Source organism: Dendrobates tinctorius, unplaced genomic scaffold, assembly GCF_039654945.1.
Source record: "Dendrobates tinctorius isolate UK_male_01 unplaced genomic scaffold, ASM3965494v1 ptg000357l, whole genome shotgun sequence".
NCBI lineage: Eukaryota > Metazoa > Chordata > Amphibia > Anura > Dendrobatidae > Dendrobates > Dendrobates tinctorius.
The window spans coordinates 1486273-1508218 of NW_027362023.1; the positions used below are offsets into that span (position 1 = coordinate 1486273).

The following is a 21946-nucleotide window of genomic DNA, read 5'->3' on the forward strand; positions in this document are numbered from 1 at the left end:
CCTGGTGCCGGATCAGAATCCTAAGTACCATGGCTTGATGGCTCACATGCTTACTCTGTGCCCGGGAACATGGACTACCTACAGACTGGAACAAACCGACCCAAGGGGTTAGTGGGACCAACTATTTTCTTTGCAAATATAAAAGTAGAGAAAGAATATAAAACCCTAAGAATATTACAAAGTTAATAAGCAGAACACCAAAGTTTTTACCGCTGCACATATCACCATGATCAGCCAAGGTAAAGGGAAGTTATCAGATCTCCATAGAAGAGCAGCAACATTACACGATTCTCCAAAACAGAAAATCCAGCCGTCATCTACACTGAGGGATTCTGAGAACAGGGGTACGCGGCTTAGAGACAGGATGAGTCACTGAAAGGGAGCGGTAAACATGGAGGACTCTGCACCAGCCACTAATTTCCAGCACAATTACTGTAGCGTTTCTTCACACAGACGATACATTCTAATAAAGATGGTGGGGTAGATTTACTAATCTGCATAAAGAAAGCTCTCGCTTCAAGTCCTGCTGCACAAAACATCTATTACGGTAAGTATTTTACAAAGTGTTTTTGAACCTCACTCAGAGGGCATGGATTACGAGGAGCTACACTGCGGCACAGAAGGTTAGCATACTGGACATGGTATAGATGTGCCAAATGTATCATCCGCCGTGAGCCACCGCAAAAGATCCGGTGCATCTAGTTGTAAGCTATAAAAAATGATGACAGTATTAATAATTTATTATTCAAACAGCCTCAAACTCAAGCCATGGCAACTTGATGAACGATCTGCAATAAGATCAATCCTGTAAAAGCCTAGATAGGTCCACCAGGGTCTCCTCCGCCGTTATCTGGATGGTATCCAGCCATCAGGTTGCTGGTCTTCCTCTTCGCCTTGTTCTTTCTATTCTTCCGGCCATGATGTCCTTCTCCAGTGATCGCTCTCTTCATACTATCTGTCCACAGTGGACAAGTCGTAGCTCGGTGATCCTTGCTTCCAGTGACATGTCTGGCTTTGTTTGCTCTTCTTTCCATCCATGGTATTGACAACATCTTTCTCCAGCACATTTCAAAGGCGCTGATTCCTCTGTCTTGTTTCTTTATCGTCCAGGTTTGGCATCCACAGGTCGTGTCTTCATCGCCAGTGAAACGTTCCTCGATTTGAAGACCTTGTCCAGCGACTTAATTGTTGATTCGCCCACAGCTACTCTCACGTTGATTTCCGGTGTCATCGCTACATCTCGAGTGATCATCGATCCGAGTAGGCTGAAGTCCTTTACAACTTTCAGTTCATATTAATAAATCTGCCCCAATACGTCCCTGAGTGCAGGCTTCCTGGCCGGAGGGTGCAGTTCAGCTGGCGCTGGTCTTAAGGGGTGCTAATACCACATGTATTTGCAGTTGTGTGCGGTCATCTAGAAACCACGTCCTAGTGAGACTGACAGGACAAACAAGTCATTAACAAGAGACGTCCTGCAACTCTGCTCCCCAGACAGGTGAACGCCCGCTCCCATCTGTTCCAGCGCCTCATGTTGCGCTGCCGCCATCTTTAGTCAGTTCGATCGTCGGCTGCTCTCCCACCTTCTTCTCACCCCTTCATATTTTGTTTCACATGCTGGATTTTGTAGCTAAAATAAACAACCCTCTGACGAGAGAAAGTGAGGAGCTGGGGGGAGGCGAAGCTGGAAACCATGAGTCAAACGGGAGGAAACTGAAGGTCAAACATTAGGATGGGGTAAGACCTGTAGTGACAAGAAAGATTAGAGGGATACCAGGACATTAGCAGGGGCTGGAGGTTGCATCTGAGCTGCGATGTGCTGCAGACGTCAGTCCGCTGAGTTTGCTGTGTAATATTTTCTCTCCCAGCGTCCTAGGAGGCCTGAGAAAGTGAAAAATAGGAAAATTGGGGATGATGCACGGCAAGAACAATCTGCAACCTTTTATAATGTCACAAATAGACAACGGCCTTCAACCTTTTTCCATGCCGCAGAGCAGCAAACGCCATGATGATTTTATGTGCAATGATGAAATGTGCATCTGAGCACAGCCGCACGTCCACACTCGGCACAGCCGCACGTCCACACTCGGCACAGCCGCACGTCCACACTCGGCACAGCCGCACGTCCACACTCGGCACAGCCGCACGTCCACACTCGGCACAAACAATTTAAAAATCTGCAGCATAAAATAAAAAATAAATGTACTGGTAGCGATATAAAGCAGTGCATTATTAATGAGATGTGGACATGAATTGTGTGGGAACACAAGACACACACAGGTATCCCAGGGCTGAAATTACAACCATTATCTACGGCGGTCTCGCTCCTCGTGAATTATTTAATGTAGAGTTGGGGATCACCTTTCAGTAAGGGGAGTGCAGCTATGAGGAGGCATGGATAAGGTACACATTATATGTGGCACTTAACCCCTTCTTGTACCATACATGTGATTTTCGATACCCACAGATCAGGCCACATGCAGAGCAACATTATCGGCAATAAAATGCAGCACTGCCCCTGCAAAATCAGAGTGGCCCGCTGTATAAGGAGCTGGGATCTACAGAGCACTTCATGGATACAGCATCAATCTCAGACTGACAACTGGATACAAGAAGCATTATCCTGTACTCTAGAAGGACAGACAGGCGTGCCCCCGTAACCTCACCCCATGCTGGGCATGTACCAACCATCCTGCCCCTTGTTCTATCCAACCCCAGACAGGATTATCCAAACTAATTGGATTTTCAGTTCTGCTGAATTTCTGCTTTACAGAGGGGAATATGCGAGGATGAAGATGGTTCAGGTGCACAGAACTCATGAGCAAAATATAAATAAATAAATGCAGATTTAGGCTATGTGCCCACGTAGCGTTTTTCAAGCGTTTTTTTTACTGAGCAGAAACACACGACCTTGCCAGGGAAAACGCATGTGCTTTTTGACACGCGTTTTTGACGCGATTGTCAAGCGTTTTGACATGCGTTTTTGCAATTACAGTGTATGTATGCGGAATCGCACGCGATTCCGCACAATTGATGAACATGCAGCGTTTTCTTCCACTAAGCGTTTCCGCAGTGGAAAAAAGGAACCATTAGCACATGTGCGTTTTCCATTCTATTACATCTGATGCTTTTCTTAAGCGTTTCCGCAGAAGAAACGCTTGTCTAAAAGCGCTGCGGAAACGCTTAAAAAACGCAACATGGGCACAGCCTAAAAACGTCTATAGCATAAGGAAATTGTGCTGTTTGTAGAATAAAAGTTAACCTTCATCTCGGGCAGCATTCCTGCACAGACTTGACGATCGAGACATCCGTAATCTTCCATCATCACCGGCGTTTAAAAGCCTTCTGGCCTAAGCCAATAATTTCCTTCAGTTTGATCATGGCCCGGATGTCACCAGGGATCAATCACTAATTGGAGCTTATCTATACATTATTGCGCTGGAGATTACAGAAAGCAGTGATGATCCACCACAGATTAAAGCCGACGGCGCACATTACTGCGCCATTCACATTGCCCCAAGGTAGTATGGGCCATGGAGACGGCGGCTTTACTGCACAATATTTGGCGCAGTATCCGTCACCGTCGATGCATTGAGCTGCTGCAATCTATACAAGTTTACAAAGCCTACAACTATCCGCAGCTCGTCTGCCGCTGTCTGACAGTAACCGCTGCCAGCACGTGATGGGGAGAGCAACGATCAATGAGCACCATCGGATGCACACGTCAGTCCTTCATCCTCATCTCTATTTCTGGTGTCCCAGTTATAAGAGACTACAAAGCAGAAAATGTATAGATTTATGCAAACGTCGGTCTGGAGGCTCCGAGCAGCAGGGTATAGAACCACATCAAAGATTGGAGAAGATCAGACAAGAATCTAAAGCAGACTCCACAATCACATGAACAACGCGCTCCGCATTGCTGAGTGGATTATGGTCGTCAGCAGGGACATACAGTTGTGGCCAAAAGTATTGACACCCCTGCAATTCTGTCAGATAATACTCAGTTTCTTCCTGAAAATGATTGCAAACACAAATTCTTTGGTATTATTATCTTCATTTAATTTGTCTTAAATGAAAAAACACAAAAAGCCAAATTGGATATAATTCCACACCAAACATAAAAAAGAGGGTGGACAAAAGTATTGGCACTGTTGGAAAAATCATGTGATGCTTCTCTAATTTGTGTAATTAACAGCCCCTGTAACTTACCTGTGGCACCTAACAGGTGTTGGCAATAACTAAATCACACTTGCAGCCAGTTGACATGGAGTAAAGTTGACTCAACCTCTGTCCTGTGTCCTTGTGTGTACCACATTGAGCATGGAGAAAAGAAAGAAGACCAAAGAACTGTCTGAGGACTTGAGAAACCAAATTGTGAGGAAGCATGAGCAATCTCAAGGCTACAAGTCCATCTCCAAAGACCTGAATGTTCCTGTGTCTACCGTGCGCAGTGTCATCAAGAAGCGTAAAGCCCATGGCACTGTGGCTAACCTCCCTAGATGTGGACGGAAAAGAAAAATTGACAAGAGATTCCAACGCAAGATTGTGCGCATGTTGGATAAAGAACCTCGACTAACATCCAAACAAGTTCAAGCTGCCCTGCAGTCTGAGGGAACAACAGTGTCAACGCGTACTATCCGTCGGCGTCTGAATGAAAAGGGACTGTATGGTAGGAGACCCAGGAAGACCCCACTTCTTACCCAGAGACATAAAAAAGCCAGGCTGGAGTTTGCCAAAACTTACCTGAAAAAGCCTAAAACGTTTTGGAAGAATGTTCTCTGGTCAGATGAGACAAAAGTAGAGCTTTTTGGGCAAAGGCATCAACATAGAGTTTACAGGAGAAAAAAAAGAGGCATTCAAAGAAAAAAAACACGGTCCCTACAGTCAAACATGGCGGAGGTTCCCTGATGTTTTGGGGATGCTTTGCTGCCTCTGGCACTGGACTGCTTGACCGTGTGCATGGCATTATGAAGTCTGAAGACTACCAACAAATTTTGCAGCATAATGTATGGCCCAGTGTGAGAAAGCTGGGTCTCCCTCAGAGGTCATGGGTCTTCCAGCAGAACAATGACCCAAAACACACTTCAAAAAGCACTAGAAAATGGTTTTAGAGAAAGCACTGGAGACTTCTAAGGTGGCCAGCAATGAGTCCAGACCTGAATCCCATAGAACACCTGTGGAGAGATCTAAAAATGGCAGTTTGGAGAAGGCACCCTTCAAATATTAGGGATCTGGAGCAGTTTGCCAAAGAAGAATGGTCTAAAATTCCAGCAGAGCATTGTTAGAAACTCATTGATAGCTACCGGAAGTGGTTGGTCGCAGTTATTTTGGCTAAAGGTTGTGCAACCAAGTATTAGGCTGAGGGTGCCAATACTTTAGTCTGGCCCATTTTTGGAGTTTTGTGTGAAATGATCAATGTTTTGCTTCATTCTCTTTTGTGTTTTTTCATTTAAGACAAATTAAATGAAGATAATAATACCAAAGAATGTGTTTGCAATCATTTTCATGAAGATACTGAGTATTATCTGACAAAATTGCAGGGGTGTCAATACTTTTGGCCACAACTGTATGTACCATAGAATAAGCTGGCCAGTGTACACCAGTCACTGCTTAAAGGGCCAGGGGAAGGAACCGGCACCCTGCAAGGAGCATCTTCCACCTGACGGTGCTCACCAGGCAGGGGCCACAGGCAGCAGATGTTTCAGTCAGTAGAAACTACATAGTTAACGCCAGTCGACCGGGGACATTACAGATATTCCCCTAAGCCATCAAAATCGGGCAAAATAAGTGCTTTGCAAAGACAAATATCACTGCCATTTAGTTCCCAGGAAACAGGTGACTAAGAAGAATAGGAATGAGCTCCACTACCACATAAAACCCTATGGTCTGCAACTAAAGAAAGCTTCATCATTACCAAATATCTGCCCCCAAGAGCCACCATTTTGGAGGTTCACTGCATCGCACTTTCACCCCATATCCTATCCTAACTTGCCCTAACATGTTGATCCAGAGGAAGGCAAAAAATAAACCCATGTGGCAAACAGTAAGCTTCACATTGGGGAAAAAAAATTCCTTCCCGACTCCACATACGGCAATCAGACTAGCTCCCTGGATCAACGCAATATTAAGGAGACTAGTGTATATACCCTGTAATATTATACTTTTCAAGAAAGGCGTCCAGTCCCTTCTTAAATTTTAGTAGGGAATCACTCATTACAACATCATATGGCAGAGAGTTCCATAGTCTCACTGCTCTTACAGTAAAGAACCCGCGTCTGTGAGTATGCTTAAACCTTCTTTCCTCCAGACGTAGAGGATGCCCTCTTGTCCCCGTCACAGGTCTAAGAGTGAAAAGATCATTAGAAAGGTCTTTGTACTGTCCCCGCATATATTTATACATTGTAATCAGATCACCCCTAAGCCTTCGATTTTCCAAACTAATAACCCCAAGTGTAATAACCTGTCTTGATATTGCAGACCCCCCAGTTCCCTAATAACCTTGGTCGCTCTTCTCTGCACCAGCTCCAGTTCAGCTATGTCTTTCTTATACACCGGAGACCAGAACTGTACACAGTATTCTAAGTGTGGTCGCACTAGTGACTTATATAGAGGTAAAATTATGTTCTCCTCATGAGCATCTATGCCTCTTTTAATGCATCCCATTATTTTATTGGCCTTTGCAGCAGCTGCCTGACACTGGCCACTAAATGTGAGTTTGTCGTCCACCCATACACCCAGGTCTTTTTCAATGACAGTTTTGCCTAGCGTTTTACAATTAAGCACATAATTATACATCTTGTTCGTTCTACCCAAGTGCATGACCTTACATTTATCCCCATTAAAGCTCATTTGCCATTTATCAGCCCAGTCACATTTTTGTGTGTTCATGTAATACTGGGTCTGCACTCACCTGGGAACAGCAACTGAAACTGTACAGCTCCACACCCAACACCGCCGCTCTACACACAGAGCTGTGGCTATTCATGCAAGCCGGAGAAATAACGCCACAATGGTGCAGCGGCTCCACTGGATCCACATACTACAGCTGTGGGTAAGGCGCCTGCTCTGTGCCTCCATGTATGGCCTCTGCCGCTGGAGTCACGGTAAACACAGCTTCCTTTGATTTGCCTTTTGAACAATGAATAAGTGTCGCGTAATCCACGGTCTGACACCGCGCCATGCAGGAGAGCAGCCGACGAGCAGCTCCTCGCTTAGCGTTTCTACACAGCACACGTGTGAGCATTTACAGCAAGCATGTCATCCAGAAATTAACCTGCAGCGTCATCTGTTATCGTTATCTCCAGCGTCTAAATCCAGAGCCGGAATCCTAAATGTATACTAATTAAAGCCCTATTTTTTCTGATGGCAGAAAGCAGCAGAGCGCTCAGGGTCCACTGAGCGACGTCTCAGTTGATTTAATGTAGTGAACCAAAATGCCCTAATCAAAATGTCTTCTGGAAAAGGATTCACAAATCTCATCCCGGAGCTGGAAATCTGAGAATGAAGGAAAAATTCTTGGGTCCGCACATCCCACAATACACTGGGACAACAGAACTACCCGGAACGAGGATCGAAATCCAAGATACTCGCTCAGAGGAAGGATGGAGTTACACAGATCCTAAATTACATGGAAAATACTGAACCCGAGAGATCGGTGAGGACACACGTATGACGGAGGCCGCGCTGAGGACTGCTGCACATACAAAATGGTGTAGGGTTTAACGACAGCTGAATGACAATTACCTAAAAAGCGGATTGATCGCCTTAATATTCCTTGTGGAAGTATCGGAGCGGCAAGTCAGCTGCAGCTCTATCTACAGACTGCGGTGGGGGCAGGGCCGGGGGCTTCTTGGCTCGGCTCTTGCTTTGCTCCTGTAGCCCTTCTGTGCTGGTTACCATAAAACTTGTGAAATTCAGATGGTCAGCACTTAGAAGCTTTTGTGTTGCGTGAGAGGATTATCACATAAATGAGGTGGCCAGACTAAAGGGTCAATAAGGAGATTATAGGACACAGAGGAAATCCAGCCGTTACATGGGACGCTCCAGGTGGAGGGGGTAACGACATCTTGATGGACTCTAGAGATCTGCTTACAGACACACAAGACAATGAGCGATCAATACAAATATCAGTCATTGGTGGTGAAGACTGATGTAGTCCTGAAATGCCACATGTAACCTGTCATCCTCCGGTTACACAGCTTTCCACATCCACTGCCATCAGATATAGAAAGGAAAGCAACAGCAGCATAAATGTAGCAGAGAAGGGGCAGAATATCAGTGGCAGGAATTTGCCATTCACAGGTGAACAAGCTCGGACTGGCACACGGGGGGACAGAAGAATCCTCTGGTGGGCCCCACAATTCTCTATATGAACAGTACTTGACAATACTTGACTCACTATGTACAGACAAAGCCAGCATCTCATTTAATTATCAATCTACCTAGTTCATTACTTTACAGAAGCATAGGTCTGATTCTTAATGAAGGTAATGCAATCTTTGTGTATAGCAGAAGAGTGGGCCCCAGAGTCACTGTTACTGGTGGGCCCTTAGAACCCCAGTCTGACACTGATGGTGAAGATATAACTCGAGGCCCGGTGTCAGCACCGTATGAGGGAGAGCCGGGTGGCGACAAGTCACTGTCCACAAATGGTGGCAAAGTCTTGGCACAGGAACGCTATTAAACAAGAGCATAAATGGGGAAGGTGAAAAAAAAAAAAAAAATCTAAATATCCGCCTTTTTCCATTTTTTTGCCATCACCATTAGGTCATGGCCACACAAGGTTTTTCAGGTGGAAACAGATTCAACTAACGCTCTTTTCAGAAGAAGATTTCTATTCAATATGCAGTTTAGCAGAGATTTTTTCTTCTTTGCTTTTCCATCTTCAAAGCAGTGACATGCACATTTTTAATACCAACTTGGCATTAAAAACAAAAACAAAAAAAAAAAAAAAAAAACCTCAAGCAAAGTGGATTTTACATAAAAATGAAAAAGTTATCCAAGATTTTGAAGCAGTATTTTATTTGAAGAGGATTTGGAGTGTATATGCTCCCCACAGAATGTAACGTCCTGCTTCTGGGGGTAACTACAGACATCAGGAGATAATTTCACTTTGTTACTTAGAAGCCAGTCGTCCATAAAGGTGCCGTTCACCAGACGAGAGCAGCGACACTCCTGCCACAGCACATCGCCGTGCGACATTACTCAGCTACCTCCTTTCTGTGGTAAGACTGCAATCTCTTGGTCTTCATGATCTACTGAAGATTTTGTTGGCTACAATTTGTGAGAACATTTTGTCACAGATTCTTTTTAGTATTATTTTAGGCAATAGGCCGAGAGATAAAAATATTAATCTGCCCAGAGTGAAAGGTGACGATGCCGGAGAGGGACCGCAGCTTCATCTGCTCAATGGAAACACTAAACAGAATTGGGTTACATTTTGCTTTTATCTGAGGCTTCCTCTAGGTTCACATTGCATTTTTGGCCTCTGTCTAGCATACACACCATGAAAGCCTCCATCATTAATAGAATAGGATTGCAACAGACGTCATGACAAAAAGGTCAGCTCTGCAGGACCCTTTATTACCAGTGCTTCGTGGATGGAATAGCACAGTACTCCTCCACTCCATCCCTTATTTTGTGGCACACATTAGCCCAACAAAGCTCCACACACACGTCTAGGAGGTAAGTCCATGGCATCGTAGACTGGGAAGAATAAAACATGAAATTGTAACCTCTCTTCGCTGCCTTGGACATTATTTCTTCAGCTGGGTGGAAGGTTGAGCCAAGTTTGCAGCGTTCTTCGTGTGGTGCCTCGCACTTTTCTCAAAATACATGTTTGGCGCGGATGACGGAAGCCCGGGCTGTGGATTCGGAGTCAGTTTTGGGTGGAGGAGTCAGAAGAACTACACCTTCAATACCAAAATAATAATACTGCATCAATTAACAAATGCAAAGATTGCTCTACATTATTGCCATTGGAATTAGCTCCTATTACTAGAACACATCCTAAGGCCGATATTCAGCCTCTTACTACACTCAATTCATTAACAACTCTTAAATACGAGTCATATATACAGCGTGGTCAGGATTGTGGTCAGTAACCAGACTCCTAAATGACAAATCTACACGTGACCAAGAAATCATTAGAGGAGACTCCATAAAACTTAAGTACATACCATGCAGCTTAAGGCTATGTTCACATGTTGTGCTTTTTTTCTGCAAGCAAAACCTGCCCTCTTGGCAGTAAAGAAGCAACGTGAAAAAAGCCGGTTTTCAGAGCGTTTGCCTCATTTTTTGTGGTGTATTTGATATGTGGCATGTTTTTGTCAGGGTACATTTGTCTCTTGTACATGAAAGTTTAGTGCATAAAAAAAAACAAAAAACCTGATTGAACGTCATTAGGTTTTAGCACCAAAGACGCAGGAAAACCTGATACCTGCTTTTTTTTCACTATCCATTGCTTTCAATGAGTGAAAAACACTGAAAGAAGTGACATGCTCCATTTTGCAAAAATGCAGCTCTTTGACAAAACAGTCAGGGGAAAAAAAACAAGGTGTGTGCATGAATCAAAACCTCTTACAAAAATGCAGCGTGTGAACATAGCCTTACTATGGATACACGGCCCTTTATGATTTTAGCACCAAACTTCCATTATCTGTGCACATAAATGGCTCTGCTGGCGGCGACTTCTCACTGGGCTTAGAGATGACGATTCCACCGCCGTCAGTACGAGTGCCCATATAAAATACTTGATACAGTGGGGAAAAAAAGTATTTAGTCAGTCAGCAATAGTGCAAGTTCCACCACTTAAAAAGATGAGAGGCGTCTGTAATTTACATCATAGGTAGACCTCAACTATGGGAGACAAACTGAGAAAAAAAAAAATCCAGAAAATCACATTGTCTGTTTTTTTTTCATTTTATTTGCATATTATGGTGGAAAATAAGTATTTGGTCAGAAACAAAATTTCATCTCAATACTTTGTGATATATCCATTGTTGGCAATGACAGAGGTCAAACGTTTTCTGTAAGTCTTCACAAGGTTGCCACACACTGTTGTTGGTATGTTGGCCCATTCCTCCATGCAGATCTCCTCTAGAGCAGTGATGTTTTTGGCTTTTCGCTTGGCAACACGGACTTTCAACTCCCTCCAAAGGTTTTCTATAGGGTTGAGATCTGGAGACTGGCTAGGCCACTCCAGGACCTTGAAATGCTTCTTACGAAGCCACTCCTTCGTTGCCCTGGCGGTGTGCTTTGGATCATTGTCATGTTGAAAGACCCAGCCACGTTTCATCTTCAATGCCCTTGCTGATGGAAGGAGGTTTGCACTCAAAATCTCACGATACATGGCCCCATTCATTCTTTCATGTATCCGGATCAGTCGTCCTGGCCCCTTTGCAGAGAAACAGCCCCAAAGCATGATGTTTCCACCACCATGCTTTACAGTAGGTATGGTGTTTGATGGATGCAACTCCGTATTCTTTTTCCTCCAAACACGACAAGTTGTGTTTCTACCAAACAGTTCCAGTTTGGTTTCATCAGACCATAGGACATTCTCCCAAAACTCCTCTGGATCATCCAAATGCTCTCTAGCAAACTTCAGACGGGCCCAGACATGTACAGGCTTAAGCAGTGGGACACGTCTGGCACTGCAGGATCTGAGTCCATGGTGGCGTAGTGTGTTACTTATGGTAGGCCTTGTTACATTGGTCCCAGCTCTCTGCAGTTCATTCACTAGGTCCCCCCGCGTGGTTCTGGGAGTTTTGCTCACCATTCTTGTGATCATTCTGACCCCACGGGGTGGGATTTTGCGTGGAGCACCAGATCGAGGGAGATTATCAGTGGTCTTGTATGTCTTCCATTTTCTAATTATTGCTCCCACAGTTGATTTCTTCACTCCAAGCTGGTTTGCTATTGCAGATTCAGTCTTCCCAGCCTGGTGCAGGGCTACAATTTTGTTTCTGGTGTCCTTTGACAGCTCTTTGGTCTTCACCATAGTGGAGTTTGGAGTCAGACTGTTTGAGGGTGCGCACAGGTGTCTTTTTTTTACTGATAACAAGTTTAAACAGGTGCCATTACTACAGGTAATGAGTGGAGGAAAGAGGAGACTCTTAAAGAAGTTACAGGTCTGTGAGAGCCAGAAATCTTAATTGCTTGTTTCTGACCAAATACTTATTTTCCACCATAATATGCAAATAAAATGAAAAAAAAAAAAAAACAGACAATGTGATTTTCTGGATTTTTTTTTCTCAGTTTGTCTCCCATAGTTGAGGTCTACCTTTGATGTAAATTACAGACGCCTCTCATCTTTTTAAGTGGTGGAACTTGCACAATTGCTGACTGACTAAATACTTTTTTTCCCCCACTGTAATAGAGATGGTTAGCACTCGACTAAAAAGATGTGAATATACGGTGCTAGTGAAAAGGCAACCGGTGGTCCCGCTAGCATAAGTCTAATATTAGCCATATAAAATACTTGGCTGTCACTTTTTTTCCAATCATTCGCTTTTCGTCTGTAACTGACACCAACTTCATCAATTAATTAACAGAGCTCAGTAATTGCAGAAGGGACAGAAAAAAGAATCCCCAGAGTGCCAACACTTCTAATGGGAAAAACCTACGAGACTGACGGGGGCAGACAAGCAAAGGATTGTCAGACTCCTCATACCAGGTACGGAATGGAGAATGCTGGGGGTTGTAGTTTTGGCCTCTATAAGATGCAGCTGCTGCCTTTCAGGGCTTATCTACAGCACTCTATAATGCTGTAGATAAAAAAAAACAAAAGTTTTATTATATTCACCCAGGGGGGCAGTCCAGTCCGATGGGTGTCACAGGTTCGGAGCCTCCCGTCTTCTTACGACGCCGTCCCCCTGCTTGCTTAATCGCTTCCCGGCATCGCGCTCCTGCACAGGCATACTTATCGGTCCTAGAATCATAGAATTGTAGAGTTGGAAGGGACCTCCTGGGCCATCTGGTCCAACCCCCTGCTCAAAGCAGGATTCGCTAAATCATCCCAGACAGATGTCTGTCCAGCCTCTGTTTGAAGACTTCCATTGAAGGAGAACTCGCCACTTCTCGTGGCAGCCTGTTCCACTCATTGATCACCCTCTCAAAAAGTTTTTTCTAATATCTAATGTGTCTCCTCCCATTCAGTTTCATCCCATTGCTTCTAGTCTTTCCTTGTGCAAATGAGAATAAAGTTGATCCTTCTACAATGTGACAGCCCTTGAGATATTTGTAGACAGCTTTTTGCAGACCGGTCACCATTCTGGTCGCTCTTTTCTGAACTTGCACCAGTTTGTTGATGTCTTTTTTAAAATGTGGCGCCCAAAACTGGACACAGTATTCCAGATGAGGTCTGATCAAAGAGGAGTAGAGGGCAATAAGGACTTCACGTGATCTAGACTGTATGCTTCTGTTAATACATCCCAGAATTGCATTTGCCTTTTTTTGCTGCTGCATCACACTGTTGACTCAGTCTGTGATCTATTAGTATACCCAAGTCTTTTTCACATGTGCTGTTGCTTAGCCCTATTCCTCCCATTCTGTAAAAGCTTTTTTCATTTTTATTGCCCAGATGTAGTACTTTGGTTTTTAACAGGGAGAAATGCATTCTGTTAGTTGCTGCCCACTTCTCCAGTTTATTTATATCTTTTTGAATCCTCTCTCTTCTCTAGTATTAGCTATCCCTCCTAGCTTTGTGTCATCAGCAAATTTAATCAGTTTACCCTCAATTCCTTCATCTAAATCGTTGATAAAGATGTTGAACAATACAGGGCCCAGGACAGAGCCCTGTGGTACCCCACTTGAGACATTCTTCCAACTGGATGTGCAGCCATTTACGACCACTCTTTGGGTCCGATCACTAAGCCAGTTATGATTCCATCTAACAGTTGCCTTGTCCATTCCATACCTAGTCATTTTTTCAATAAGGATTGTGTGAGATACTTTGTCAAATGCTTTGTCAAGATATACTATATCTATAGCATTTCCCTGATCCACCCAATCAGTGATTCCGTCATAGAAGGAAATTAAGTTAGTCTGACATGACTTATTAGTTACAAACCAGGGCTGTGGAGTCGGTAAGCCAAACCTGCGACTCCGACTCCTCAATTTCCCTTACACCGACTCCAACTCCGACTCCACGACTCCGACTCCCACACATATTGCTTATATTTAAGTGAAAAATTTGTTGTAGTACAATGTGAACCTCAGACATTTAATCATTTTTATGATCCCATAATCAAGATATTTAGATAGAACAGAATATATATTGGTGTACTACCCGGTTTTCATTCTTTTTGGTACAGATACGATATGGATAGACAGATATGGATAAATGGATAGATAGAGCAGATTTCTAATCTGCTTTTGCTATTGAAAACATTATCTATGAGCTCAAAAACCTTTCAGGTGATGCGGTTTTTTAAATAGATGATCAGCTTTTGCAGCTGAAAAACGTATCCTCAAAAAACACAGGAAAAACGCTGTGTGTGAATGTAGCCTTAGATCAGGAATAGAACAGCCATTTATAGGACATTTCATAACTTTCCCAAATTCCTATGAAAAAATATTCAGCACATCCTGCATTGAATTACTGTACCCGATTTATTATATATTTTAGGAGTCGGAGTCGGTCCATTTTATACCGACTCCGACTCCACCAAAATGAGCACCGACTCCGACTCCACAGCCCTGTTACAAACCCATGCTGACTCTGTTTAATCACTTCATTCTTATCCAGGTACTGACATACATGTTGTTTAATAATTTGTTCAAAGATCTTTCCTGGTATAGAAGTCAGACTCACCGGCCTATAGTTGCCTGGGTCCACCTTCTTCCCTTTTTTGAAGATAGGAACAACATTTGCTCTTCTCCAGTCTTCTGGGACTTCTGTTCTCTAAGAATTTTCAAAGATTATGGAGAGGTGTTCAAAAATTTCTTCTGCTATCTCCTTCAGAACTCTGGGGTGTAATTCATCTGGACCTGGAGACTTGAATTCATTTAGGTTAGCTAAGTGTTTCTTCACTATCTTTCTGTTTATGGATATCCTGGATTCTTCTATTCCCTTAATAGGACACTGAAGAACAGTTGATGTTACATTTCCTTTGAGAGAAAACAGATGTAAAATAGGAATTTAAAAGTTCGGCCTTCTCAACATCCTGTCTTACCATTTCATCATTTTCATCCTGTAAAAATCCTATAGCATCTTTGACTTTTCTTTTACTTTTGACATATCCCCAAAATCCGTTTTTATTGCTTTTGACGTCTCTTGCAAGCCTCAATTAATTGTCAGCTTTAGATAATCTGATTCGTGCCCTGCAGGTTCTGCAGACAGCATTATATTCTTCTTTAGATATGCCTCCCTCTTTCCATTTTATAAACATTTCTTTCTTCCTTTTTAGCATGTGCTTAAGTTCTGTGTTCATCCATCCTGGTTTCCTTAAATGCTTCCTATTCTTCCCTCTTTTCGGAATTGTTAACAATTGCGCTTTGAGAATTTCATTTTTCAAGATTTCCCATCCTTCCTGGACATTGTTGTCCTTAAGGATATCCAGCCATTGGATCCCTCCAATTCTCTTTCTGAATCCCTTAAAATCTGCCTTTCTGAAATCTAACCTTGACATCCGAGTCTTTACAGGTCTTCCTCCTCTAGTTATCCAAAATTCTAAAATAGCATGGTCGCTACCTCCTAGGGTCCCAGCCACTTTTACCTCCTCAACCATTTCCTCCCTGTTTATGAGGATTAGATCCAAGGTAGCAGTTCCCCTTGTTTTCTCCCCTACCGTTTGGAAGATAAAGTTGTCAGCAAGAGGATAAGAATTTCTTTGACATGATAGTTTTGCCTGAGAGAGATTCACAACAAATGTCTGGATAGTTGAAGTCTCCCATGACAACTATGTCATACTTTTTGGAGAACTTGGCCATTTGATGCATAAAGAGTTCATCCATATCTTCAGCTTGCACAGGTGGCCTGTAGTAAATGCCTACAATGGTGTCCTTTCCATTGTTCTGTCCTTGTATTCTTACCCAAACAGTTTCCACAGAACTCCCAGTCTCTGAAGCTTGGATCTCTGTGCAGATATACGCATTTCTAACATACAGTGTGACACCTCCTCCTCGTTTATCAAGTCTGTTTGTTCCAAATAAGTTGTATCCTTCTAGCCTTGTATTCCAATCATGTGTAGTGTCCCACCAAGTTTCAGTGATTCCAATGACATTTCTTTTCCTGCGTTAGTAGTTCCAGTCCTCCTTGTTTGTTGCCCATGCTTTGTGCATTAGTATAGAAACTATTTAGTTTGTGATTGGTTTCTGTTTCTCCTTCTCCAATATTTTTATTATTTAGATTCTTTTGTCTTTGTTCTTCCTTTCCACTTCTAATAGAGTTCTCAATAGCATTTTTCAGGTGTATGGCTTTTTCTGGCATTTTGCTTCCCTTCCCACATTGTTCTAGTTTAAAGCTCTCCTGATGAGTGTAGCAAGGCGACTTCCAAATACATGTTTTCCAGTCTTCGTAAGGTGCACCCCATCTCTAGCAAGTAGTCCATCGTATAGGTGATTCACTCCGTGATCCAGAAATCCAAATCCTTGCTGACTGCATCATCAACGTAGCCAGTTGTTCACCTGCAGAATCTTATTCCACCTCCTTGTTCCATGGCCACCCACTGGGAGGATGGAAGAGAAGACCACCTGCGCTCCCAGTTCTTTCACTTTCTTACCTAAGTTTTCAAAGTCACTGCAGATGGTTTCCAGGTCGTTTCTTGCTGTGTCATTTGTCCCCACATGTATTAGCAGGAATGGGTAGTCTGTTATGAATGAGTCACCGAGGAGGAAAAAACAAAAAGCAAGCTAAGCCCAGAAAACCAGAGAGGTTGGTAACTAGCGGATTGCAGACCCCTGATCCTATCCACAACAACTAGCAGTAGCCGTGGAGCATACCTACGGTGGTCCTAGACACCTTGTCACGGCCGGAGAACTAAGGTAAGCCTAAAGAAAGGGAAAATCTAAACTGCCCCAGAGCAGACCCCAAAGCAATAGACAGCCCCCAACATGTATTATCGGTGAAACAAGATGAAAACACAGACACAGATAGAAAGATAGGCTGAGCAAACGATGGGGCCCTTGCTAACTAGAAAGGACAGGAAAGAAAAGCTGCTGTCTGCAATCACGCAAAAAACCCTGCCAAAAAAAAAATGTCCAACACGTCTGATAGAAAAAGGCCCTGAAGTCGCTAGACTTCAAGTCACTATATCAGCACTCAGGTATATTCTGAAGACAGAGCAAAGGAGATCAACTGATCAGAGACAAAATGGGGATTCAGCCCAGTCCCAGCCAGGGCTGGCTGAACACAAAACTAAGTAAACCAGACAAAAACTCATATGAGCAATAGCAGAGAAAACTTAGCTTTAGGAAGGCAGGAACCAAACTGAAAACCAGGAGCCACAGTCAGGAAAAATCACCAGCAAGAAACTAGGGAGTCGGCTGCCTTAAATCCAATCAGAAACTCCTGATGTCCAATCGCAGTCCTCTCCCTCAGGTGGCCAGTCTCTGCCATTTAGATCAGCTTCATTACCTCCCTTCACCAACAGAGGGAGTTCAGATAGAGAACTCACTACTCCTCTGTCAGCACAGCCAGCTCCATAACCCTCATCAGGAGCCAGAGGCAAACCCGAAAATGAGCTCACAACAGTAGTCATCTGTAGGTCTGAAGAGTCCTGATGTCCTGTCAGACACATCTTTAATTTTTGCACTTGGAAGACAGCACATTTCTCTTGAGGTTATAACCGGTCTGCAGATAGCAGCCTCTGTTCCTCTTAGCAGGGAATCCCCCATGACCACCACTCTCCGCTTCTTCTTCACAACATTTTTCTTTCTTTCTCCATCCAGGAGGATTCTGAAGGCATACAAGGTTGCTGTTTGTGAGCAAAGTCTTATCCTGATGTATTTCTTCATCGTTCTCCTGTGAAAGAGCCTGGCACTGGTTCCTGAGCAGTATGGGCGCTGACTGCCTCCCGATCCTACTGCTTCTCTGGGTCACATGCCGTGTTGAGGGCAGAGTAAAGTACTGCAGTGCGCAGGCGCTGGGTCTCTCTGACCTTTCCCGACGCCTGCGCAGATAAGTACGCCTGCGCAGAAGCACGATGATGGGAGCAAGGAACTAAGTACGAGGGCGGCCTTACAAGAAGATGGGAGGCGCCGAACCCAGACCTGCGACACCCATCGGACCAGAGACCCCGATGAGTACAATAAAACTAATTTTTCTTATCTTGCAGGTCGGACCGGAGACTTATCTACAGCATTATAGAATGCTGTATATCAGCCCTGAAAGGCAGCGGCCAAAACAGGTTACAAGAGATTGCAACTTTTCCAGCTGCCTAGAACATTACATTCACCAAAAAGTGGGGCATCACCGTGTTATAGGAGGGTTTTGTCAAATTCACCGCATCTCTAAGGCTAAAGGGGGTTTTACACATAGCGATATCGCTAAAGCATCACCGATTTGGTGACGCAGCAGCGATATCGCTACGTGTGATACTTACCTCCGACTCGCTCCCGCGCTGTCTATCGCTGATCGCGCAGCTCCATTTCACGTCGGGCGCTTCCTGCTGGCGCCGACGAGCGACGCGTGGACGCAGACGGGAGGATGTCTTCATCGCCGGGTCTGAAAGGTAAGTAACGACCGCTGTATCGCTGCTGCATCGCTGTGAGTTCTGCCTGTTTGGCAGCTCACTAGCAACCATTTAGCGATGCACCAGCGATCCTGACCGGGTCATATAGTTGTCCGGATCGCTGGTGCATCGCTAAATGTAAAGGGGCCTTAACTTCACAATAGGAGTTTTTGCCTCTTTTTTATGCAAATTTTCAGCTGTTTTACAGTATCAGCAAAGTCTATGAGTTTTCAGAAATCTCATGCACACACCTTGTTTTTTGTCATCAGGATTTTGAGCTTTGCCTTTTTTTTTTTTTTTTTGCACAATAGAGCATGTCACTTTCAGCATTTTTTCACCCATTAAAATGAATAAGTGGTGAAAAAACACTGAAAAAATGCACCAAAAGCGTAGTTATCAGGTTTTGCTGCATTTTTTCAGCCAAAATCTGATTCTATAGAATGGGACTTTTTTTCAACACTACATTAATATTCCTGTACGGATCCCGAGTTACATCCTGTATTACACTCCAGAGCTGCACTCACTATTCTGCTGGTGCAGTCACTGTGTACATACATTATATTACTGATCCTGAGTTACCTCCTGTATTATACTCCAGAGCTGCACTCACTATTCTGCTGGTGCAGTCACTGTGTACATACATTACTGATCCAGAGTTACATCCTGTATTATTCTCCAGAGCTGCACTCACTATTCTGCTGGTGCAGTCACTGTGTACATACTGTACATTACATTACTGATCCTGAGTTACATCCTGTATTATACCCCAGAGCTGCACTCACTATTCTGCTGGTGCAGTCACTGTGTACATACATTACTAATCCTGAGTTACCTCCTGTATTATACTCCAGAGCTGCACTCACTATTCTACTGGTGCAGTCACTGTGTACATACATTACTGATCCTGAGTTACATCCTGTATTATACTCCAGAACTGCACTCACTATTCTGCTGGTGCAGTCACTGTGTACATACATTACTGATCCTGAGTTACATCCTGTATTATACTCCAGAGCTGCACTCACTATTCAGCTGGTGGAGGTGTTGTGCTCCTGTTTCCAAATGCCCCATGAAAGTGAAATCATGTTAGGACAGTCTAACATAGTGAATCAGTAGTCACACCTTGTGCCATGTAACCGCCTCGCTGTTATTCCCGGTCCACATGTGAGAAAAAGGTTGCTGAAAATTAACAATTTTAATTAGAAGGATATGCTTTCCGGTGAAATAATAAAAGTTGATCACAGATTATCTTCGTCATAGTCGTCAGTCCAAGAACCAAAGTTCTCAATAACATTTTTGCCTCTTCCCTCAGTGTCGTTTGTGAGGACGACTCACTGCCTATATGGACTAAATGTGAAGCCGCACGCTGTACCCCAGACACTGACACTTGAAGCTCCACAATCCTCCTAGAATTGAAGTGCATTAAACCTGTAGATATTGGGGGCAGTGTGATTATAGGGGGTACAGTCTGCCACAATAGGGGCAGTGTGATTATAGGAGTAATGGTCTGGAACATTAGGGGGAAAGTGAGATAATAGCGGTACAGTCTGGAACATTGGGGGACAGTGTGATTATAGCGGTACAGTCTGGAACATTGGGGGACAGTGTGATTATAGCGGTACAGTCTGGAACATTGGGGGACAGTGTGATTATAGCGGTACAGTCTGGAACATTGGGGGACAGTGTGATTATAGCGGTACAGTCTGGAACAATTTGGGACAGTGTGATTATAGCGGTACAGTCTGGAACATTGGGGGACAGTGTGATTATAGCGGTACAGTCTGGAACATTGGGGGACAGTGTGATTATAGTGGTACAGTCTGGAACATTGGGGGACAGTGTGATTATAGCAGTGCAGTCTGGCAGATTGCAGGACAGTGTGATTATAGGAGCACATAATGGCACATTGGAGGAAAGTGTGATTATAGTCAGCCACATTTTTAGCAACAGTGTGATTATAGGGGTACAGTCTGTGACATGGGGTGAGGGTGCTGGAGTTTATCTTCCACAGCAGGCTGAAGCTGTACCTTCCGCAGGAGGTGCTTTAGGATCTACCATGTCCACATCTGACCTCTGGGAGCAGCATGTCACCTTCCACGATAACAGAACTCCAGGTGTGAATACCAATCAGCGCCTGGACTCGTGCTGACTGTTGGGGCCGGAAACCTGTATCTACACAGTAACAGGTCTCATGGTCCCTCACCCCTGACCAGATGAATATTGGGCAGGTGCCCGCAGGAGGACTCTCAAGGGTCGGTGCAGCAAACACTGCTCAGTTTCTACAAAATGCTCCAAATCAGCTTCACTACACTTTGGTTCAGACCAACAAGCCAAGAAGTGGGAGACATATCTGACAGGATGATGACTGGCGAGTGTGAGGGCCATGGGGCCCGGGGAGCTGCACAGAAGTGCCGGGTGGTACATACAGTGCGGTGAAACATGGAGGAAATGGAGAGATGGCGGAAAAGGTCTCCAAACCTAGCACACGGGCAACAACGCCAGGCGGTCCACACACTATACACTGGTAGTCTCCACACACACACACTATATATACCAGGGTAGTCTCCACACACACACTATATATACCGGGGTAGTCTCCACACACACACTATATATACCGGGGTAGTCTCCACACACTATATATACACCGGGGTCTTCTCCACACACACTATATATACCGGGGTAGTCTCCACACACACACACACACACTATATATACACCGGGGTCTTCTCCACACACACTCTATATACCGGGGTAGTCTCCACACACACACACACACACACACTATATATACACCGGGGTCTTCTCCACACACACTATATATACCGGGGTAGTCTCCACACACACACACTATATACACCGGTAGTCTCCACACACTATATATACACCGGGGTCTTCTCCACACACACTATATATACCGGGATAGTCTCCACACACACACACACACACACACTATATACACCGGTAGTCTCCACACACACACACTATATATACCGGGGTAGTCCACACACACACACACACTATATATACACCGGGGTCTTCTCCACACATATATATATATATATATATATATATATATATATATATATATATATATATATATATATATATATATATATATACACACACACACTATATATACACCGGGGTCTTCTCCACACAATATATATATATATACACACACACACACCGGGGTCTTCTCCACACACACTATATATACACCGGGGTCTTCTCCACACACACTATATATACCGGGATAGTCTCCACACACACACACA

At 44.0% G+C, this 21946-nt stretch overlaps 1 protein-coding gene across 8 annotated transcripts in view; it reads right to left on the reverse strand.

The window, feature by feature from the left end:
* SEMA3F (semaphorin 3F) overlaps nt 1-21946 on the reverse strand; it is a 95863-nt gene that overhangs the window by 67184 nt on the left and 6733 nt on the right. Inside the window, exon 1 of one of the 8 annotated variants that reach the window (XM_073562568.1) lies at nt 6908-7124. The exons of the other annotated variants lie outside the window; for them this stretch is intronic. The gene's annotated coding sequence lies outside the window, so the exon portion shown is untranslated. Of the gene's footprint in view, nt 1-6907; nt 7125-21946 lie in introns of those variants that run through there. 8 annotated transcript variants of the gene reach the window in all.